The 19,834-nt window shown below is 49.9% G+C and overlaps 1 protein-coding gene and 1 pseudogene across 1 annotated transcript in view; one reads left to right on the plus strand and one right to left on the minus strand.

Moving 5' to 3' along the window:
- Positions 1-19,834, minus strand: part of MUC16 (mucin 16, cell surface associated) — a 235,240-nt gene that overhangs the window by 172,625 nt on the left and 42,781 nt on the right. The gene's annotated exons all lie outside the window — the stretch shown is intronic.
- On the plus strand, positions 16,630-18,301 carry LOC129528775 (bolA-like protein 3; annotated as a pseudogene).

Genomic DNA, 19,834 nt, shown 5'->3' on the forward strand with positions numbered 1-19,834 from the left:
CCTTCTTTTCTGGAGTGCAATGGCTCAATCTTGGCTCACTGCAACCTCCATCTCCCATGTTCAAGCGATTCTCCTGCCTCAGCCTCCCGAGTAGCTGGGATTACAGGCATGTGCCACCACACCCTGCTGATTTTGTATTTTTAGTAGAGATGGGGTTTCTCCATGTTGGTCAGGCTGGTCTCGAACTCCCGACCTCAGGGGATTCACCCGCCTCAGCCTCCCAAAGTGCTGGGATTACAGATGTGAGCCACTGCACCCGGCCCCCTTATTCCCTTCCTAACAATGCATCACGTACTTACTCTGGTTTTGGTTTAAGGTCATCCCCCTTTGCTGAAAGTGTCAGCTCAGCAGGGATCTTTTGATTTGCTCACAGCCATCCCCTCATTGCCTAGAACAGTGCCTGCACACAGTAGGTGCTCAATAAATACTCATTGAACAAATCGAATGAATGAATCTCTTCAAAAGTATTGACTAAAGAGGTAAAGGGCCCTTCTTGATAGAGTAAAACTGCAAAGAGGACCCTTCCTTGATATCAGTGTGCAAAATCTCACATCGAGGGACCTCCCCTCCACAAAAAAAGAATAATAAAGAGTCCTTCTTTTCCAGGTTGAGAAAGGAGGGGGATGTCTCCTCTCCTGGGAAGTGTGACGACATCTCTAGAAGCCAGTCATGAAAGAAGAGAATGAAAACTCCATCCGGTGTGGATTGAGGCAGAGACCCTACTCACTTCCTGTGGTTCCTCAAAAAATTAAAAATAGAACTATGAGCCGGGCACGGTGGCTTACGCCTGTAATCCCAGCACTTTGGGAGGCCGAGGCGGGCGGATCACTTGAGGTCAGGAGATTGAGACCAGCCTGGCCAACGTGGTGAAACTCCCCGTCTCTACTAAAAATACAAAAATTAGCCAGGCATGGTGGCAGGTGCCTGTAATCCCCACTACTCAGGAGGCTGAGGCAGGAGAATCACTTGAACCCAGGAGGTGGAGGTTGCAGTGAGCCGAGATCACTCCACTGCACTGCAGTCTGGGCAACAGAGGAAGACTCTGTCACAAAAAAACAAAAAAAGAAACAAACAAACAAAAAAAACTGTGAGCTGAGCATGGTGATTGATGCCTGTAGTCCCAGTGACTTGACAGGCTGAGGCAGGAGGATGGCTTGAGCCCAGGAATTGGAGGCTGCAGTGAGCTATGATTGTGCCACTGCACTCCAGCCTGGGTGACAGAGCAAGATCTTGTCTCTAAAATAAATAAATAAATAAAAGTAGAACTACCATACGATCCAGCAATCCCACTTCTTGGAACATATACTGTGAAAGGAAAATAAATCTCGAGACCCCAAAATCACAAAGCCAAAGGGAAAAGTCAGGTTGAGAACTACATCAGGCAAACCAGCCTCCCATTTCATTCCCAAATAAGATAGCTACCACATTGTTTGTTTGTTTGTTTGTTTGTTTGTTTGTTTGTTTGTTTGTTTGTTTTAGACGGGGTCTCCCTCTGTCGCCCAGGCTGGAGTGCAGTGGCTCAGTCTCTGCTCACTGCAACCTCCACCTCCCAGGTTCAAGTGATTCTCCTGCCTCAGCCTCCTGAGTAGCTGGGATTACAGGCGCGCACCACCACGCCTGGCTAATTTTTTTTGTTTTTAGTAGAGATGGGGTTTCAGCATGCTGGTCAGGCTGGTCTCGAACTCCTGACCTCGTGATCTGCCTGCCTTGGCCTCCCAAAGTGCTGGGATTACAGCCATGAGCCACCGCACCCGGCCAATAGCTACCAAGATTTAAAAAGCAACATACCTCCCTCAAAATTTGCCCACAAGGAAATTCTTTGTGGGACTCAAGATATTTACCCTAAAACAGTTCTGTTGAATTTCACCTTGGCAATGTAAATGGACAGCTTATCTTTACAGATGCGGGACAGAAAGTCATCCCTCCGCTCGCCTGAGACAAATGCATATCTGATTGCTTCCTCTGCCCTATTGTTCATGTAAAAATGCAGATTTATGGACCCAGACTAAGGTTTAAGTGACTATTCCTCTACCTCCCTCTCACGTGTAAACTATGTATTCAGTGAAAGGCTGATCAAAGACTCAAAAGTAGCCGGATGCGGTGGCTCACGCCTGTAATCCCAGCACTTTGGGAGGCTGAGGTGGGCGGATCACAAGATCAGGAGATCGAGACCATCCTGGCTAACACGGTGAAACCCCTTCTCTAGTAAAAATACAAAAAATTAGCCAGGCGTGGTGGCGGGTGCCTGTAGTCCCAGCTACTCAGGAGGCTGAGGCAGGAGAATGGCGTGAACCCGGGAGGCGGAGCTTGCAGTGAGCCGAGATCGCACCACTGCACTCCAACCTGGGCGACAGAGCGAGACTCAATCTCAAAAAAAAAAAAAAAAAAAAGACCGAAAAGTATGCAACCATTTGTCTCTTACCTACCTATAACCTGGAAACCGGCCCCCTCCCCACCCCCCCGCCCATGCCGCTGCCACTTCAAGTTGCCCTGCCTTTCCAGACCAAGCCAATGTATCTTACACATCTTGATTGATGTCTCATGTCTCCCTAAAGTGTATAAAAGCAAGCTGCACCCTGACCACCTTCGGCAAATGTCATCAGGACCTCCTAAGGCTGTCACAGGCGTGTTCTCAACCTTGGCAAAATAAACTTTCTAAATGGATGGAGACCTGTCTCAAATACTTTGAGTTCACAATCCAAACAAAATCAAATCAGTATCTCCAAGAGACATCTGCACCCCCCACGTTCATTGTAGCATTATTCAGAGTAGCCAAGATGTGGAAACAATTTAAGTGTCCACCAATGGATGAACAGACAAAAAAATTGTGGTTTATCTACAGTGGAATATTATTCGGTCTTTAAAAAGAAAGACATTCTGCCATATATGACATCGCGGATGAATTGGAGGACATTATGCAAAGTGAAATAAGCCAGTCACAAAAAGTCAATTACTGCATGATCTCACTCGCGTGTGGAATCTAAAGAAGTCAACCTCGCAGGCAGGTGCGGTGCCTCACGCCTGTAATCCCAGCACTCTGGGAGGCCGAGGCAGGCGGATCACCTGAGGTCAGGAGTTCGAGACCAGCCTGACCAACACAATGAAACCCTGTCTCTGCTAAAAATACAAAATTAGCCGGGCGTGGTGGTGCACGCCTGTAACCCCAGCTACTTGGAAGGCTGAGGCAGGGAAATCGCTTGAACCCAGGAGGCGGAGGTTGCAGTGAGCCAAGATCATGCCATTGCACTCCAGCCTGGGCAACAAGAGTGAAAATCCATCTCAAAAAAAAAAAAAAAAGGAGAGAAAGAAAAAACGCTAAAAGAGTTGATCTTAAATGTTCTCACAATCTCACTATTGCCCCTGCGCCGGCACTAACCGAGACTCAAACTCCTCGTTGTCGTATTTGTCGGAATAGTAAATTTGTTTGTGGGACATTACCGCTCCATCTGCGAGCCTTCAGCCCCAAGCTGCCAACCTCCAAGCAACTCCCAGCAGCAGGCAGGTATAAAGTTTTAGTTATGCAGGATGAACAAGTTCTGGAGACCTAATGTACCGCATGGTGACTATAGGTAGTAACACTGTATTATATACTTGAAATATGGTAAAAGAAGGCTGGGAGCAGTGGCTCACGACTGTAATCCCAGTACTTTGGGAGGCCAAGGCAAGCAGATCACCTGAGGTCAGGAGTTCAAGACCAGCCTGACCAACATGGGGAAACCCCGTCTCTATTAAAAATACAAAATTAGCCTGTAATCCCAGCTACTCGGGAGGCTGAGGCAGGATAATTGCTTGAACCCGGGAGGCAGAGGTTGCAGTGAGCTGAGATTGCACCAATGCACTCCAGCCTGGGCAACAAGAGTTGCTCCATCTCAAAAAAAAAAAAAAAAGAAAGGAAGGAAGAAAGAAATATGCTAAAAAGAGTTTATCTTAAATGTTCTCACAACGTAAAAAAAGGTAATCATGTGAGGTGATGATGGGTATGTTAATTAGCTTGATTGTGGTAATCATTTCACAAGATGTACATATATCAAAGCAGTGTATTGTACATGTTGTATATGTATATGGTGGGATTGCTGGATCATATGGTAGTTCTACTTTTATATAAATACATGTAATATTTGTTTTTCGAGTATACCTCAATACAGCGGGGGGTGGGGGGGGAAGTAGTCTATTACCTTGTTAATTAATTCATTCATTCATGTAACAAATATGTCTTGTACACTTACTATGTGCCAGGTACTGGAACAGGCTGAAGAGAGGAAGTGTCAGGAAGGAAATCCGTATAGGAGAGCATCTGGGATGGAAGAGTGACCCTCATGTCCTGGTCTACCCAGGGCTTTCTTAGTTTTACTAAAGTCCCTCATCCAAGAAACTGCCTCAGGCTCAAGCAAACCGGGATATCCTACTGGTCATCCTACTGCGATCTGTGTCCTCCTGACCTGGCATTTGTCCCTGCGGCTCTGGGACTGTGATCAGTTTAGGTCCCTGGGCACAGCTCTGAGCTGCAGGAGTGAGGAGCTTTTGGGAGCACCTCCAAGGTGGAGAAGAAGAGGCTGGTACCTGGATTAGAAGTCGGGCCTGGATAATGGCAGGAAGATCAAGAGAATGGGTTCAGTTCTACCCTGGCTACCTGGGGGTCTTCTCTTTGAGCCTTTTTTTTTTTTTTTTTTTTTTCTGAGACAAGGTCTCACTCTGTTGCCCAGGCTGGAGTGCAGTGGTGTGATCTCAGCTCACAGCAGCCTCTGCCTCCAGGGTTCAAGCGATTCTCGTGCCTCAGCCTCCCGAGTAGCTGAGGCTACAGGCGTGTGTCACCACGCCTGACTAATTTTTGTATTTTTTGGTAGAGACAGGGTTTCACCCTGTAGGCCAGGCTGGTCTCGAACTCCTGACCTCAGGTGATCCACCTACCTCGGCCTCCCAAAGTGCTTGGATTACAGGCGTGAGCCACCACACCCAGCCCTTCCTCTTTGAGCTTCTGTCCTCTCATCTGTAAAACGGGATGGTCATCTGGACCACTGAATCTACAGTCAGCATGAGTGCATGCTTGGATAATCTGCTATGTCTGGCCTTCTGGCCCTTGAGGCTCCAGGGAGGTAGGAAGAGTCTCCTTCACTTGATCAACCCACCCTGGGAGAACCAAGTGACCAGAAGAATCCACTGAGCATAAAGAATGCCCAGGCCAGCCGGGCACCATGGCTCAGGCCTGTACTCCCAGCACTTTGGGAGGCTGAGGCAGGCCAATCACTTGAGGCCAGGAGTTCAAGACCAGCCTGGCCAACATGTTGAAACCCCATCTTTACTAAAAACACAAAAATTAGCTGGGTGTGGTGGCACACGCCTATAATCCCAGCTACTAGGGAGGCTGAGGCAGCAGAATCACTTGAACCCAGGAGGCGGAGGCTGCAGTGAGCTGAGATCACGCCACTACACTTCAGCCTGGGCGACAGAGTAAGACACCGTCTCACAACACACACACACACATACACACACACACACACACAGAGAGAGAGAGAGAGAGAGAGAGAGAGAGAGAGAGTACACCCAGCCAGGCCTGCCCCTCTTGGACCCATTGTCTTCCTTTGCTACCCAGCAACTGGGAAGAAAGGTAACTCTCTCTCCAGGATTAGAGGAAACAGTAAGCAAACCTTTCTGCTTTTTGGTGAACCAAAAGTGGTGAAAGATAAACTGTAACTCTGGCAAAGGCAGGTTAGACCAGGAACCCACCTCACAGTTCCACCCATGCCCAGTACACACACCCACTCCCACCAATGCCCCCTTCCCTTCATAATCCAACTCCTTTAACTTCGTATCCCCCTGGCCAGGCCTGGGCTGGGACAATGACCACTGTTCAGGGACCCAGGAAGGGGCTCAGCGGCGCACGATGAGATCTGCCTATGTTCTGTGTCTTCACAGCCCTTCTCCTGGGACAGGCAGTACAGAACTCATTTCCTCAGCGGTGTGGGGGGACTCACGTACCCAGAAACTGCCAGGAGAGGAGAAATCCTCAACCTTCAGTCTCTTCCCAGGCAAAGGATAAAAACCAGCATTTGGGAATCATCCAGAAACTGGAGTTGGAATCCTGGCCGTGTGACTTTAAACAAAAGGCTTAAGCTCTCTGAGCCTGTTTTCTCTTCTGCAAAATGGGGGATAACGGTGCTGCTGTGTTCACCCATCAGGCAGGTCCAATGGAGACAACACATGTAAAGTGCAGGCACATACTACATAGAAGGTGGACCCTATAAAATGATGGTGGGCCAGGTGCAGTGCCTCACGCCTGTAATCCCAGTACTTTGAAAGGCTGAGGCAGGTGGATCACCTGAGGTCAGGAGTTCAAAACCAGCCTGACCAACATGGTGAAACCCCCGTCTCTACTAAAAATAGAAAAAAAAAATTAGCTGGGCATGGTGGCAGGCACCTATAATCTCAGCAACTCAGGAGGCTTAGACAGGAGAATTGCTTGAACCGGGGAGGCAGAGGTTGCAGTGAGCCAAGATTGTGCCACTGTACTCCAGACTGGGCGACAGAGTGGGACTCTGTCTCAAATAAATAAATAAAATAAAATGATGGTCACAGAGGTCCTTTGGGCTCTTGGAGTTTCTCAGCCACAGGGTGGAGGGAGAGGCAACTGGGAGATGGATTTCTCCAGCTCTGGAAATCTTCTAAAAATTGCTCTTTGGGGAGATGGAAATTCAGAGAGGTTAGATGTCTGGCTCAAGGACTCACAGCTTGCCAGCAGTGGGCTCAGATTTATGGCCAGGGATTAAGAGAGTCTTCTCCCGTGTTTTATGTCAAAAATCCCGCATGGTGTCTGGACTGACTCCAGGGGAATCCCTTGGGGAGGGACTGATGTGGCCAGAGGGGTGATGGGGATGGGGAGGGGTGTCAGCCCAAAGCCCAGTCCTCCCTGAAACAGGAGCAGGGTCTGCCCAATGCAAACAGCCCCCGGCATCAGACCCTGAGTGAACCTTGGGGACAAATGCAGTAAACAGCCTCTATTGGTGGTGACCTGCTTTGAGTACAGGTCAGGGGGACACGCCCCACTGGAGGTGGTGGGGTTGTCCCATACAAACCCGCCCACCATTCAGGCCATTGTGTGGAGGCCTCACAATGGTGTCCAACCACAAAGCTCTCCCTCCGTCCCCGGCTGCCCGGCCTCGGTGACTCAGGGCTGGGGGACTGGGGTGCCTTCCTCACCTGCTCCTCAGGCTAGATCCGGGGCCTGAGTAGGGAAGGGCATGGGGGCAGGCGAATCACAGGCTGTCTGCATCCAGGGCACCACCCCCTCCCCGGATGCGGGAGGTAGATGGGCCTCCCCCAACCCCAACCCCTTGAGGCCCCTCCTGGCCTCCGTTTCCAGGCCAAGCTGTGAGAAACAGCCCTTCCTCCTCCTCTGAGTAAATGAACAGACATCTGAGCACCCAGCTCATTATAGATCCCCTCTTCTGCAAGCCTCAGTTCATCTTGCACACGAGGGCTGTTTGGTGAAAAAGCCCCAACTTCCTGCCCCCGGAGGCAACCAGAGTAAAATAAGTTCTGGGTGGGTTTGAGCAGTCCTGGGTCCAGGTATGAACAATCTTGAAACTTCCCTGTAGGGAAGAGAGGCTGGCTCCCTTAAGCCCGCAACAACACACAGAAACACCAAGCTGGATGCCAGCCCTTCCCTGAGCCCAGGGTCTTTTCTCTGGGCAGTAATGTCCAGGCTAATCTCCTAAAATGACCAACAGTTCTTGAAAGACCCCTTTGGACCCAGGAACGTGCCTCCCACAACCCTGCCACGCTGCATTTCTGCTTCCAGTCCTTCCCTCGGTATCTCCCCATCACGCAGCCCAGATACATGCAGCTCACACGAAAGGACCCAGATACACCTGATGGCTCCCTGCCTCCTAGTCCATGCCTACTCCGTCCCCGCTGCCGGGAACGCCCTTCTCTTTTGCTCCTAACTGTGCCTGTAAAATTCCAACCCTGTACAATTCAGATGCCACCCTGCAGTTTAAGACCCCCGCCCCCACCGCCGCCACCCTCACCCCATCAATGTCTCTTAGCAAAGTTCCTGCTCAGCCGTGTACCCCGACTGACTGGACGCCCCAGTCTCTCTCGCCTACCAGATCGGAGCTCCTGGAACCCTGCAGCAGCGACTTGCTCATTTCTGTCCCTGAGAGCTGGGCACAGATACTGGGACTGGAGGTGCCGCTAAAACCCCCTCAGGGAGTGAGCGTGTGAGTGAGTTGGTGATAGCAGGAATCCTTGGGTGTTTCCACACTCATCTCGGCAGATACTCAATTCACAATACAGCGGTTTTGTGAACTCGCCCACATCAGTCTGGTAAATGCAGATTCATTGGGTCAGGCTGGAGGAGGCATTTACAGAAAAGCAAAGGCAAAAGAAGACCTCCTGGCTGTCCCTGCTGGGGCTTAGGAAGCACAAGTCACCTGTCATACCAGCCTCTCTCCTATAGGAATCCGTCCAGCTCCTCAATGAGCCCCAGCCGAGTCCCACTTACCTGGCCAGCAGATGAGGAGGAGGCTCACGGCCAGCACTAGCAGGGGCCTGCGTCGGTGCCCTGGGTGTGCAGGGCCCTCCTGGCCCATCCTACTGCCCGCCCAGGCTGTGCTCCTCACCCCCCGAGAGAGTCCCTGAGACTGAACCCAGCCCAGTCTGGCCCCGGCTGCAGGGAGGGTGGTGAGGACACACCTTGCTGAGCTTCTCAAGAGGGGCAGGGCTTGCCCTAGAGGGAAGCAGTGGGTGCCTTCCTGGCAAAGGTCAGCTGGCATGATTCAGCGCACTCAGCGACTGACACCTGCAGGCTGATACCTTCCGAGATCAGCGGCCCGAGGGAGCCCCCACCGCGGACAGAGCCTGACTCCAGAGTCTGTTGCCAAACTTGGGGTCCCTCTGGGCTTGAAGGAAAACAGGGACCCAGGCATAGACCTGTCCCATTCTCCAAAGCCCCCAGGTTCTACCTGACCCCCTCCTGCGCAGGGACTGGCACCGCCAGACTGGAGCTGGGTGGACCCTCCTTGGGGGAGGCACAGCTGCCTCTGGAGGGTTTTGGAATGTTCAGGAGTGTACGCAAGGCTGCATTCCCACGCAGGAACTCCCTGGCTGCCAGGGAGCTGAGGGCCGGCCTTCTCGTACCCTTCCAAAGCCCCACAGAGCCACACCCGCTATACTCCTGCCGCGCTCTGAGTCCTCCAAAACCACCTCGGGGCTGCAGTCCCTCACTCCCAGGTCAAGCTCTTCAGCTGCCCTTGACAGCAGCAGAGAGGCAAGGAAGGGGCTGGTGTGGGGTACAGGGAGGGGACTGGGGGTTTTTTCTCCTCCTCACCAGCCCTGCAATCTCCACCAGCTTCTTCTCACCCCAGGCCTGGGTGATGACAACAGTCATTTCAGAAGTAGGCTCTTCCCCCTCAAATCGGCCCAGCACAGATTGCAGGGTGATGTTTTTTAAGTACCATGCCCCTCAAGACACCCCCCTGCTGTCCCCCTTTGTCCAGGCACTCAAGAGACCCCACCCCTCTAGCCTCTAACAGTCAGAGGAAGTGGGTTTATCATCACCCATCTTTTTTTTTCTTTTTTTTTTGAGATGGAGTCTCGCTCTGTCACCCAGGCTGGAGTGCAATGACGTGATCTCGGCTCACTGCAACCGCCACCTCCCGGGTTCAAGAGATTCTCCTGCCTCAGTCTCCCGAGTAGCTGGGATTATAGGTGTGCGCCACCACGCCCAGCTAATTTTTGTGTTTTTAGTAGAGATGGGTTTTTGCCATGTTAGCCAGTCTGGTTTCGAACTCCTAACCTTAAGTGATCCACCCGCCTCGGCCTCCCAAAGCTCTGGGATTACAGGCATGAGCCACCGTGCCCAGCCTGTCATCACCCATCTTCAAGATAAGGAGACACCTGCAGGTGCCCAGTGTGAAGGAGGCAGGCAGTGGATTTGGACCTCAGCATGCCAGACACCCCCACGGGGCCACCCACTTCTCCTGGGTCTTGTACCTGGAGCCAAACTCCATGACCCTGTGGCTGGGCTCATGGCCCAGGGAAGTTTGTCAGCAACCCCTGGGGGCTTGTGCTCTGTTCAATTTCCTATTAACCATTTCTCTTCTCTCCTTGCTCTGTAGCCCTTCCTCTCAGCATAGACATACCTTGAGCCCCAGGAAACACACTGGGCAGGCAATCTGGCCAAAACAGATAAATGAACAAGTACAGGTGATCAAGCTGGAAATGAGAGTTAGGTGGGAGATGCCAAACCCAGACTGGGAGGGGGCAGGGAATCAGGGAAGTCTTCCTGGAGGAGGTGGCACATGCATCAAGAAGGAAAGATAGGCTGGAGTCCTCCAGACCAGGGGAGATGGAGAGAAGGGAAGGGAAGGGAGTTTCCCAGGGAGGAGACAGTGGCTGGAAGCACCAGAAAGGAAAGCTGGAAGGGGAAAGTTGAGCCTAAGTTTTGTCCAAACTCCCACCCTAGTTCTCTCTCAAGGTACCCGTCCCTCACTTAAGAAAAATCATCACAGAGAAACAGAAGGCAAGCCAGTGAGTTTTCTGGGCAATCACTGTATTCAATTTCCCCTACCTCAGAGATGGGAAAACTGGGCCCCTAAAAAGAGTATCACCTGTAATCCCAGCACTTTGTGAGGCAGAGGCGGGTGGATTACCTGAGGTCAGGAGTTCGAGACCAGTCTGGTCAACATGATGAAACCCCGTCTCTACTAAAAATACAAAATTAGCTGGGCATGGTGGTGCACGCCTGCGATCCCAGCTACTTGGGAGGCTGAGGCAGGAGAATCGCTTGAACCCAGGAGGTGGAGGTTGCAGTGAGTGGAGATCGCGCCATTGCACTCCAGCCTGGGAGACAATAGCAAAACTCCATTTCAAAAAAAAAAAAAAACAGAGCACCAGAATCTGCAAGATCAGCGACAGAACTGGAAACAGGCCCCAGGACTCTGGACTCCACAACCAGTGCTCTTCCCGAGTAAGCAGTGCAAATCCTCTTTCTCTAGCACACAGCAGCAAGTATCCCTAAACACTATAGTACATCATGCCTTAGGTCCAGGGGTCGCCCATTCTTACAAGGAGTGCATCTGGGAAAATGGGTTTAGATTCCAGATAGGTCATCTTAGCTCCTGGTTTTTGTTTTGTTTTGTTTTGTTTGTTTTTGTTTCATTTTGTTTTGTTTTTGGGGGATGGAGTCTCGCTCTGTCACCCAGGCTAAAGTGCAATGGCGTGATCTCGGCTCACTGCAACCTCCACCTCCCGGGTTCAAGCAATTCTCCTGCCTCAGCCTCCCAAGTAGCTAGGATTACAGGCATGCACCACCATGCCTGGCTAATTTTTTATTTTTATTCTTAGTAGAGACAGGCTTTCACCATGTTGGCCAGGCTGGTCTCGAACTCCTGACCTCAAGTGATCCACCCACCTCGGCCTCCCAAAGTGCTGGGATTACCAGCATGAGCCACTGTGCCTGGCCCTGTTATCCTAAATGAATAACCCAGGGACAGAAAATCATGTTCTCACTTATAAGTGTGAGGTAAACAACGGGTATGTATGGATGTAAAGATGGGAACAAGAGACACTGGAGGGTACTACAGGTGGGAGGCAGGAGGCGGGGCTAGGGCTGAAAACCCACCTATTGAGTACTATGCATAGTATCTGGGAGACAGGTGCATTCGTACCCCGAACCTCAGCATCATAGAATATACCCATGTAACAAACCTAAACATAATTTGTACCTCCTGAATCTAAAATAAAAGTGGAAATTGTAAATAATTAATTAATTAATTAATTAATTAATTAAATACATAAATAAATGTTTTTAAAGTATGTTTTAAAAAATTAGGCTGGGTGCAATGGCTCACGCCTATAATCACAGCACTTTGGGAGGCCAAGGTGAGTGGATTGCTTGAGGCCAGGAGCTCGAGACCAGCCTGGCCATCAGGGTGAAACCTCATCTCTACTAAAAATGCAAAACAATTAGCCAGGCGTGGTGGTGCACGCCTGTAATCCCAGCTACTCGGGAGGCTGAGGCAGAAGAATCGCTTTAACCTAGGAGGGGGAGGTTGCAGTGAGTGAGATCCAGCCTGGGCAACAGAGTGAGACTCTGTCTCAAAAAAAATAAAAGAAAATAGCCTCTGACTGTTGGTGGTAATGTAAATTAGTTCAGCCCCTATGGAAAACAGTATGAAGATTTCCCAAAGAATGAAACATAGAACTACCATTCAACCCAGCAATCCCACTACTACCCAAAGGGAAAAAAATCTGCCCAAAAGAAAAGAAATTGTTTTATCTAAAATACACTTGCACCTGTATGTTTATTGCAGTACTATACACAAAAGCAAAGTTGTGGAATAAGTGTCCATCAATGGATGAATGAATAAAGTAAATGTGGTAAGTATACGCCATGGAATACTATACACCCATAAAAAGGAATGAAATCATGTCCTTTGCAGCAACATGGTGGAGATGGAGGTCATTATCCTAAGTGAAATAACTCAGAAACAGGATGTAAAATACCATGTGTTCTCACTTAGAAGTGGGAGCTAAACAATGAGTATACATGGACACAAAGATGGAAATAATAGACACTGGGAACTCCAAAAAAAGGGAGGGTAGGAGGAAGAGTGAGGGTTGAAAAATTACCTATTGGCCGGGTGCGGTGGCTCACGCCTGTAATCCCAGTACTTTGGGAGGCCAAGGCAGGTGGATCACCTAAAGTCAGGAGTTCGATACCAGCCTGGCCAACATGGTGAAACCCCATCTCTACTAAAACTACTAAAATTAGCCAGGCATGGTGGCGCATTCCTGTAGTCCCAGAACTCGGGAGACTGACGCAGGAGAATCGCTTGAACCCAGGAGACGGAGGTTGCAGTGAGCCGCGATCACACCATTGCACTCCAGCCTGGGCAACAACAGCAAAACTCTGTCTCAAAAAAATTTTTTAAAAAATTAAAAAAAAACTTGGATGATGAAATAATTTGTACAACACACCCCCCGTGACATGAGTTCACCTTTGTAACAAACCTTCCCATGTACCCTTGAACCTAAAATAAAAGTTTTTTAAAAAAGGAACTGGGGGAGAAGTGTACAGATTTCTGGGTGCTCTCTTCTCAAAGGTCTGCCTGCCCCTCTGTGGGAAAATGGAGAGGACCACGGCAGAATCAAAGAAGAAGCAAGGCAACCTCTGTCTCCTGCTATCCCCAGACTGACCCGGCCTGAGCCAGCTTTGCTTATGTGATAACATCGCTAGGGGCAAAGAAGAGACATCAGGGCTGGGTGGTGCTGGCCGAGTGAGACAGAGGGCTGAGGGACGCTGCTGAGTAGAGAAGAGGGAGAGAGATCAGTGGCGGAGACAGAGGAGGCAGGGTCAGGGAGCAGGAGGAGAAACCCACAGTTATCACTAAACAGCAAGGTGCAGTGGGGTTTGTTTGTCTGAGCTTTTTTTTTTTTTTTTTTTTTTGAGACGGAGTCTTGCTCTGTCACCCAGGCTGGAATGCAGTGGTGTCATCTCGGCTCACTGCAACCTCTGCCTCCTGGGTTCAAGCGATTCTCTGGCCTCAGCCTCCCGAGTAGCTGGGGTTACAGGCACCTACCACCATGTCCGGCTCACTTTTGAATTTTTAGTAGAGACAGGGTTTCCCCATGTTGGCCAGGCTGGTCTCGAACTCCCGTCCTCAAGTGATCCACCTGCCTCAGCCTCCCAAAGTGTTGGGATTACAGGCGTGAGCCACCGCACCCGGCCAGGGAGTGGATTTCAATGGCACGGGAGAGTCTCCCAGGGCAAACATCATTGAAAAGGTGGAACTAGAGAAAACTCAGAAAAGCTATTGGCATTTCTTAATAAGATGGGGGTTTCCACGTAGGAGAACAGACAAGCCTGGATTGTCAGGCTTAGAAGTCACAGGGGACACTGGGCATGGTGCCTTATGCCTGTAATCCCAGCACTTTGGGAAGCCGAGCCTAGAGGATTGCTTGAGCCCAAGAGTTTGAGACCAGCCTGGGCAACATAATGAGACTCCATATCTACAAAAAATAAAATACAAAAATTAGCCAGGCATGGTGGTGCTCACCTGTAGTCTCAGCTACTCAGGAGCCTGAGGTGGCAGGATGGCCTGAGCCTGGGAGGTGGAGACTGCAGTGAGCCAAGATCACACCTCTGCACTCCATCCAGCCTAGGTGACAGAGTGAGACCTTGTCTCAAAAAAAAAAAAAAAAAAAAAAAAAGCCAGGCATGGTGGCTCATGCCTGTAATCCCAGCACTTTGGGAGGCCGAGATGGGAGGATTGCTTGAGGCAAGGAGTTCGAGACCAGTCTGGGCAATATAGTGAGACCCCATCTCTCTAAAAAAAAAAAAAACCACAAGGGAATGACAGGGGAGCTGGAGGTAGTCTAGGTTCAAATCCCCACAGTAGAAGAAATGAACATGACCCTAAAAGTGTTTACCGAGAACTTAGTGTTTGCCAGGCATCCATCCGCGAAACCAGAAGAAAGGACACTGACATTAAATCACAGCATCCACAAATGACGTGAGTTCAATATTTTCTCTGAGCCACGCCCTTCCCAGAAGTGAATGACTCTTCATTCTCGAGGTTTCTCTGTGAAGTGGTGCATTTCATTGACCCATTTTACAGTGGGGGAAACTGAGGCACAAAGAAATTACATAACTCACACGAGATTGCACAGCTGGGCCCTGTATGTTTCTATTTGCAATGTGTTCAAGGACAGGCAAGAGGAATTGAGGGGAAAGAAGCCAAAAGAGTGTGCTGAGGCGGGGCGTGATGTCTCATGCCTGTAATCCCAGCACTTTGGAAGGCTAAGGTGGGCAGATCACGAGGTCAGGAGTTCGACACCAGCCTGGCCAACATAGTGAAACCCCGTCCCTACTAAAAATACAAAAAAAAAAAAAAAAGTTAGCTGGGCGTGATGGCGTGCACCTGTAATCCCAGCTACTCGGGAGGCTGAGGCAGGAGAATTGCTTGAACCCGGGAGGCGGAGGCTGCAGTGAGCCAAGATTGCACCATTGCACTCCAGCCTGGGAAACAGAGCAAGACTCCACCTCAAAAAAAAAAAAAAAAAAAAAAAAAAAAAAAAAAAAGGTGTTCTGAGGATGGGGGCACTGTCTGTCTGGAAAAGGGGTTTGAAGGAGCTTTCTACAGCAGTGGTTTTCTTTTCTTTCTTTTTTTCTTTTTTTCTTTTTTGAGACGGAGTCTCGCTCTGTCGCTTAGGCTGGAGGCAGTGGCGTGATCGCAGCTCACTGCAAGCTCCGCCTCCCGGGTTCAAGTGACTCTCCTGCCTCAGCCTCCCCAGTAGCTGGGACTACAGGCGCCTGCCACCACACCTGGCTAATTTTTTGTATTTTTAGTAGAGACAGGGTTTCACCATGTTAGCCAGGATGGTCTTGATGTCCTGACCTCGTGATCTGCCCGCCTCGGCCTCTCAAAGTCCTGGGATTACAGGCGTAAGCCACCGCGCCCGGCCAGCAGTGGTTTTCAAGTGAGGGCAATTGTGCCTCCCAGCTGCCATTTGGCAACGTCTAAAGACGTTGTTTTAACTGAGAGAGAAGGGGTGCTACTGGTGTCTAATAGGTGGAGGCCAGAGATGCTGCTAAACATCCTACAACACACAGGACAGCCCCTTACAACAAAGTATTACCCAGCTTCTAATGTCAAAAGCGCCAAGGCTGAGAAATCCTGTTCTAGAAAAAAGGGGCCGCAGGTGGCTTATGTCTGTAATCCCAGGACTTTGGGAGGCTGAGGCAAGAGGATCACTTGAGCTCAGGAGTTCGAGACCAGCCTGGGCAACATAGTGAGATGTCCCCACTAAAAATTAAAAAAAAAAATTAGCCAGGAGTGGTGGTGCACATCTGTCGTGCCAGCTACCCTGGAGGCTGAGACATGAGGACTGCTTGAGCCCAGGAGGTTGAGGCTGAAGTGAGCCATGACTGCCTCACTGTACTCCAGCCTGGGTGCTAGTATGAGACTCCGTTTCAAAAAATAAAATTAAAATTAAAAAAAAAATAGAGGAAGGGAACATTTTACATCGTGGTGTGCAATGGTTACACATATGTAAAAATTCATTGACACGCACTTAAGATTCAGGCATTTTGTGCACACTTTACTTGTGTCTGTTACATTGCAACAAAAAGTTGTTTTTTTTTTTTTGAGACGAAGTCTTGCTCTGTCACCCAGGCTGGAGTGCAGTGGGCCAATCTTGGCTCACTGCAACCTCTGCCTCCCAGGTTTAAGTGATTCTCCTGTCTCAACCTCCTGAGTAGCTGGGATTACAAGCGTGCGCCACTATGCCTGGCTAGTGTGTGTGTGTGTGTGTGTGTGTGTGTGTGTGTGTGTGTGTTAGTAGAGATGGGGTTTCACCACATTGGCCAGGCTGGTCTTGAACTCCTGACCTTAAGTGATCCACCCGACTCAGCCTCCCAGAGTGCTGGGATTACAGGCGTGAGCCACCGTGCTTGACCCCTTCTAAGTAATGACTCGGCCCACTGCCTCACCTCTGTTCATGCCCTCATCCTCTCTCTCTGCCTGCCTTCCCGAAATAGCTTCTTTACTCATATTCATCTTCTACCACCAGCTCCACCCTCCTCCAGTTCCCCTCCGCCCGCCCAGCCAACAGAGTGACCTTTCAAAAATGCGACACCGGCCATGCCCCGCCCCGGTCCGAATTCTTCAGTGCCTTCTCACCGCCCTCGGGACCAAGTCCAAACGCTGCAGCCTGGCGCTGAAGGCCCACCTTGAGCCGGGACCTGGCCTGCACTGGACTAACGTATGACTTCGCTTCTCACCCCCAAGCCTTTGCCTCGGCCGTTCCCTGTGCCGGAATTACCCTCCCTCCCTTTACCTGATTCTGTGTCCCCTAATTCTCTCCAGGCCTCCCCTACCTCCCTCCCCAGACAGAAAGCAGAGCTCCCCGCCCTGTTCCCAAAGCACCTTGTAACTTCCTTGTAAAATCGTTTGACTACAGGATCGCGTATCTGTGTTTTCATCTCTTATAACCCTCTCTAGTGTGTGAATATGAAGAGGGTACCTGACTATGATAGGTGTGTCACACAGCCAAAAAAAAAAAAGCTTGTTGAATGATTTATTCATATATTGACCATTCACCAGGCACCAAGCGCTGGGGATAAAGAGAAGGAACAAGGCCGGGCGCAGTGGCTCACGCCTGTAATCCCAACACTTTGGGAGGCCAAGGGGGGCGGATCACCTGAGGTCAGCAGATCGAGACCAGCCTGGCCAGCATGGTGAAACCCTGTCTCTACTAAAGACACAAAAAATTAGCCGGGCGTGGTGGCGCATTCCTGTAATCCCAGCTAAGTAGCTCCCAAGTGGGAGGCTGAGGCAGGAGAATCACTTGAACCTGGAAGGCAGAGGTTGCAGTGAGCCGAGATCGGCCCACTGCACTCCAGACTGGGTGACAGAGCAAGGCTCTCAAAAAAAAAAAAAAAAAAGAGAAGAACAAGGCCGGGTGTGGCGGCTCATGCTTGTAATCCCAGCACTTTGGGAGGTTGAGACTGGAGGATTGCTTGAGCCTGGGAGGAGTTCAAGACCAGCGTGGGCAACATAGTGAGACCCCGTTTCTACAAAAAAAATTTTGTTTTAATTAGGTGGGCCGGGCATAGCAGCATGGAGCCCGGCCGCTGCAGCACCTCTGCTCCGGGATCCGTGGGCATTCTCTTCACTGTGTCCATCGGATGTTTGCCTCCCAGACTGAGGGGGAGCTCAGAATGACCCAAATTCTCAAAAAAAGTTTCCTCACCGGGCGCGGTGGCTCACGCCTGTAATTCCAGCACTTTGGGAGGTGAAGTCGGGTGAATCACGAGGTCAGGAGTTCAAGACCGGCCTGGCCAACATGGTGAAACCCCGTCTTTACTAAAAATACAAAAATTAGCCAGGCATGGTGGCGGGCACCTGTAATCCCAGCTACTCGGGAGGGTGAGACAGAATCGCTTGAGCTTGGGAGTCAGAGGTTGCAGTGAGCCGAGATGGTGCCACTGCACTCCAGCCTGGGTGACAGAGTGAGACAACGTCAAAAAAAAAAAAAAAAGGAAAAAAAGAAAAAAGAAAAGTTTCCTCGAGCTACAGCTATCAAAGTCACTGACATTTCAAGAGGTTGTGGGGTCATGTATGAAATTAAAATTGAATCAGAAGAAGTTAAGGAGAAGAGAACTATTCAGCAGCACCCAATAGTTAATCAGTCACTACAAGAAGAAATCAAAGGGATGCATGGATTGCGGATATTTACCTCTGTCCCCAAACGCTGAGCACGCCCTGGCTGCATAGATGCTGCTGCTTAAGACCTTGGATGAACTTGACTGACACCATTCTTCCCTAGGCATTTACCAAAAAATTTTTATATTTTGCTCATATACATTTCCATATTATAATTATAGAAGATGTGTAATCTATTTAGATGTTAATTAAAGGAAGCAACGAAAAAAAAATTAGCCAGGTTTTGTGGTGTGTGCCTGTAGTCCCAGCTACTCAGAAGGCTGAGGTGGGAGGATTGCTTGAGTCCAGGAAATGAAGGTTGCAGTGATCCGAGATCGCACCACTGCACGCCAGCCTGGGCAACAGAGCAAGACCTTGTCTCAAAGGAAAAAAAGAGAAAAGGAGAGAGAGAGAGAGGAGAACAAGATTCAGGAGGCTGATGCTAGAGGATCTCTTTGAGGCCAGGAGTTCAAGACCAGACTGGGCAGCATAGTGAGACCCCATCTCTAAACAAATAAAAAACTTAGCCAGGTGTGGTGGCACCAGCCTGAAGTCCTAGCTATTTGGGAGGCTGAGACAGGAGAATTATTTAAGCCCAGGAGTTCAAGACAAGCCTGGGCAACATAGTGAGATCCTGTCTCTACAAAATAAAAAAATAAAAAATTTAGACAGGCACAGTGTTACCTGTAGTCCCAGCTACTTGAGAGGCTGAGAAAGGAGGATCGCTTGTGCCCAGGAGTTGGAAGCTGCAGTGAGCTATGATCACATCACTGCACTCCAGCCTGGGTGACAGGGCGAGACCCCATCTCTTCAAACAAAACAAACAAAAAAAGAGAGATGAACAAACCAGATGCCGTGTATTTTCTGTACCCCTTTGTTTTGTTTTCATTTTTGTTTTGAGATGGAGTCTCGCTCCGTCGCCCAGGCTGGAGTGCAGTGGTGCGATTGCAGCTCACTGCAACCTCCAGCTCCTGGGTTCAAGCTATTCTCCTGCCTCAGCCTCACTCCACTTCCCAGGTGTGACAACCAAAATGTCTCCAGATATTGCCAACTGTCCCCTGGCGGCAAAATCTCTCCTAATTGAGAACCACTGATTGATGTCAATACCAAAGAGTCTTTTTTTTTTTTTTTTTTTTTGAGACAGAGTCTCACTCTGCCCTCCAAGCTACAGTGCAGTGGCATGATCTTGGCTCACTGCAACCTCCGCCTCCCGGGTTCAAGCAATTCTCCTGCCTCAGCCTCCTGAGTAGCTGGGATTACAGGCACCCGCCACCACGCCCACGTAATTTTTTGTGTGTTTAGTAGAGACAGGGTTTCACCATGTTGGCCAGGCTGGTCTCAAACTCCTGACCTCAGGTGGTCTGCCCTCTTCGGCCTCCCAAAGTGCTGGGATTACAAGCATGAGCCACTGTGCCCGGCCAAAAGAGTCTAGACTAAAGAAAAGTCCAGTTATCAAGAAGAGACATGACTTCAAGTACAGTCTGGTGGCTAAAAGCTATGGCTCTCAGAACAGTTTATTGAGCACTTAAGATGTGTGGATTTTCGTGAGTATAAATTATACCTCCATATAAAGGGGAAAATAGAGGAGGATAGTATTCTATATCTTTCTGCAGTGATGCTGATGTTCT

This window comes from Gorilla gorilla, chromosome 20 (assembly GCF_029281585.2).
Source record: "Gorilla gorilla gorilla isolate KB3781 chromosome 20, NHGRI_mGorGor1-v2.1_pri, whole genome shotgun sequence".
Taxonomy (NCBI): Eukaryota; Metazoa; Chordata; class Mammalia; order Primates; family Hominidae; genus Gorilla; species Gorilla gorilla.